Genomic DNA, 4,535 nt, shown 5'->3' on the forward strand with positions numbered 1-4,535 from the left:
AAAAGAAGGCCTAAATGACTTATAGTTTAAAAATGTAGCTATATATATATATATATATATATATATATATATCCTTTAAATGGCATTCTGAAAACATGTTCATAAAAAAGAAAGAGGAGAAAACTAATAAGCTTATTTATCAATCCATTCAAATATATATATATATATATATCATTCATTAATATATATATATATATATATTTACATATATATAAATATATATATATATATATATATATATAAATATATATAAATATATATATATATATATATATATATATATATATATATATATATATATATATATATCATTCATTATTTGTGAAATCTGTATATTTCAAATTAAAACTATATTTATGGACTTACCTTTATATATATATCATTCATTAATATATATATATATATATATATATATATATTTACATATATATTTACATATATATATATATATATATATATATATGTATATATATATATATGTATATATATATATATATATGTATATATATATATATATATATATCATTCATTATTTGTGAAATCTGTATATTTCAAATTAAAACTATATTTATGGCCTTACCTTTATATATATATATATATATATATATATATATGTAAATATAAATAAAAAAAATTTATGCATTTTACTCTTAACAAAAAAAAAAAATTTGGATTGCATGTGGGGGGACCGCAGCCTTGGGCGACGACGCCCACAGTCTGCGCGAGCCCGCAGCTGTGGGCGACGTCGTCCACAGGCTGCGAAACCCGCAGCTGTGGGCGGTGACGTCCACAGACTGCAGGAACCGCAGAATGTGGGCGGTGCTGTCCGTAGCCTGCGGGTGCCGCAGACGGTGGGCGGCGCTGTCCGTAGCCGCGGCACTCCCGCACCGCCTCCTTCCTCCCCCGTGAGGAAAGGTAAACCCTCTGCTCGGTCTCCCTTCCTCCACCATGGCACAGTCCGGTTCGGCCCTGTGCGCCACCGTGTTTCAAAATCATGGCCGCCGCCCTCTCCTCCACCTGCACACACACACACAAAAATAAAATAAAATAAAAAGCCTCTCTCACACACACAGCTCTCAACAAAAAAAAGGGTAATAGATGTTAGTATATTTTCCCTAACCCTAATTTCGGGTTAGGGCATGCTTGCTCAGTTTTTAAAATAGAAGATGTGTGTGTGGGGGTATGTTGGACAGGTTAGGGTTATTTGTGAACTTTTAGAATTTCCTTTTTAAAAAAAATAAAATATATTTATAGATTAAAGAAAGGAAAACTATTCCTCTTTCATGGGAAATGTATATATATATATATATATATATATATATGAGATTAAATTTCATATTTATTCGAAACCCAATAGTTAATTGTAAATTTAGCAATGTTCTTTTATTTATTAAATGGGTTAAAAAGTATTTCAATAAGAAGATTTTGGACTCTTGGAAGTATAAATCTTAGAACTAAAATTAGATATAAAATTTTAATAAGAAGATTTTCAACTCCTTGGAAGGCTAAACCCTTGGGAAGTAAGATGGGGTATGTAGGGACGAATTGGTCCCTCTCTAAATTTTAAGGCATTTTAAATTTATGGAGATTTTATTTAATAGGATTGTCAAATTTAATAACTAGGACAACTTATTTAGACCCCAGGCAAATAAAGAACTATAAGAGATTATTAGCCAAATGATTTTAGAAATTATATATTAAGTTGAGATCAATTGCTAGAAAGTGTAATTATTTATTAATGGAAGATCAGTGAAAATTATTTTGGGGAAGTATTAGCTCGCTTATAACTTAGATTAATTATCGCCAAATTAAATTAATTATTTGATTCACACAAAATATAGTTAAGTCCCAACTAGATTTGCATTATTTTAATTAAGTAAGCCGTCCTAAGTTATGTATTTAAAAAAAAAAATTATTCCGCTTGTGCCCAAAAGTTTGGGCATGACAGTGTAAGTTGTGGTTGTGTTTTAGATAGTGAAGTGTATTGTGGTTATCATCTATTGGTTATCATATTGAGACAGGTCCAATGCTCAATTATTTGTAAAGCACACAGGCATGCAGACTAGTCTATGCATGTTGTTTCAAATTTGCAATAACAGTGTTATATTTTACACTTATCATGATAGGAACTTGAATCCACAATCAATTTTTGACCCTAATCTTATAGACTGAGGTGTTGAGAGTGGTAAATGGATAGTTATCATGTGCATCATATTTTTTAAACTGAGGTTTTTGTACAGATATATTGAAGATTTTATCTCCTATAGAATGGGCGACAGGATAAACTGAGATCAGCAATAGAAGGAACAAAGATACTTGACAACAAAATAAATGACAAAACTATATCAATGTTATTGTAGATGTTTCGTCTCTTAACGAATAACAATAATTTATTATAAAAAATACATGAAGACCATTTTTATAATCGAATGCTTAAGCATCTGTTTTATAGAGACAATTTAAAATAATTAATGAGTTCGTGCTTTTCTTGTAGATAGGTTTTGTAATTGTTCCTTATAATACCAATAGCAAAATAAGATGGTTTTGAAGATTATAGGTGCAGATAGAAGAAGCTGAAAAAAGGAAGAAATATGGTGGATGTGTGTGCATATGATATGAAGAATGAAACAATAACAATTTTAAAATAAAACAAAAAGTGATTTCTAAATTGTTGCAGACATTGATGGTGAAACTCAAAGGATTTAAAAGAGAATAAGAAGATGTTTAATCAGTGAATACAATCAGAAGTGCATTAATTTGTTCAATCTAAAATTATCCATGATATTTTTGGTTTGTTTTTCGATACAGTGAGGGTTTGATAGTGAGGGTTTTGACAGTGAGGGTTTTGATAATAATAACTTGTGCCAAAGTTTTTTTGTAACAGTCAGGCATTGCATATCCAATTGTTATTGGATTGATTGAAGAATTATTCTTGAAGAGGAATTTTGTAACATAAGAGTGACTGTGAAATATTTCTTGAAGGGTGGCTCGTTGGAAGAGAAGCGGTGTATCAATTTGCTTTCTATTGAAAAAGACTAACCCTCTAAATTTGTATTGTTCTAAATTTTTTTTTTTTTTGGTAAGGGATCAGTGTTCCTTGAAGTGGGTGCTCCTAAAACTTCTAAGGGGTTGGTGTTCCTAGAGTCAGTTCTTTGAAGTTCTTTGAATTTTTTGCAAGTGAGGCCTAATATAAAACTTGTTCATAGTGGTTTTTCACCCTTAGAGGTTTTCCACTCAAATATTGGTGTCATGGTGCTAAATATCTGTTTTGAATCTCTTGATCATTTTATTAAATGTTATTAATATTGTCCTATGATCTGTTGCAAATTTTAATATCATTGTATTAAAGTTTTATTGGTTAAGAGTTTTTATTTTATTGATCATTGATTCATCCCCCCATCTCAGTGACCCTAGTATTCCAACAAGTGGTATCAGAGCATAGTTTTCTTGTAGAGGTTTAATAGACAAGGTTGGTCCTAATAGTGGAATTTAGGTTGTTATTGCACAAGAAGGGTCCTCAGTTGCTAACGCCCCCTCTTTTGATGGAAATAATTGTGCCTTTTGGAAAGTGAGAATGCAAGCCTATTTGGTCTTCCTAGTTGTAGATGTCTAGTGTTCTGTTATAAATAGTTACAATGTTCCAGATATTATTCCTACTGATATTGATGGTAAAAGACAATATGAAACTGATGCAAGAGAAAAATATGCCATTCTATGTGGACTGTCAAAAGATATTTTTGTGAAAGTTATGCATTGTAAATCCTCCAAAGAAGTATAGGACAAATTAAATAGAATTTATCATGGAAATGATAGGGTAAAGCAAGCCAAAATTTAAACTCTTAGAGGAAAGTTTGAGGAATTAAAGACGAGTGAAGAAGAAAAAGTTATAGATTATCTTAGAATTGATGAAACAGTAAATGCTATTTGTGGGCTTGGAGAAGAAATGGAAGACAAGGTTGTTGTAAAGAAGGTGTTAAGATCTTTGCCAACCATATTTGACTCTACAATATCAGCCATAGAAAAAGCAAGAGACATAGATAAGTATTCCATAGATGATCTGCATGGAGCACTTACAACATATGAAATGAGGACATGCAAAGAAGAATCCTCAAGTAGAGAGACATCATTCAAAGCTGATAAATACAGTAAGGTACCTTCATATTTTGAAGTCATATAATCTCATCTTGCAAGAAAACTAAAGAAGGGTTCAGGAAAGTATAAGGGTAAAATTCCTTTCAAATGTTTCAACTATGGAAGGATTGGACACTTTGGGTAAAATTCCTTTCAAATGTTTCAATTGTGGAAGGATTGGACACTTTGCAGAAAAATTCGCTTATGGTGATTCCAATGATGATGAACACACCAATGATAAAACAAGGTAAAAAGAAAATATTTAACAATCGAAGAAACTTTTTCTCCAAAAATAAAGAGTTTGTTTGTAGATGTTTTTGATAGTGACTCTGAATATTGTGCAAGTGAGGAAGGTGAGGTTTTGTTTATGGCAATCGAAACTTGTACTAATGTGGATCAAGATG

This window comes from Cryptomeria japonica, chromosome 11 (genome assembly GCF_030272615.1).
Source record: "Cryptomeria japonica chromosome 11, Sugi_1.0, whole genome shotgun sequence".
Classification (NCBI taxonomy): Eukaryota; Viridiplantae; Streptophyta; class Pinopsida; order Cupressales; family Cupressaceae; genus Cryptomeria; species Cryptomeria japonica.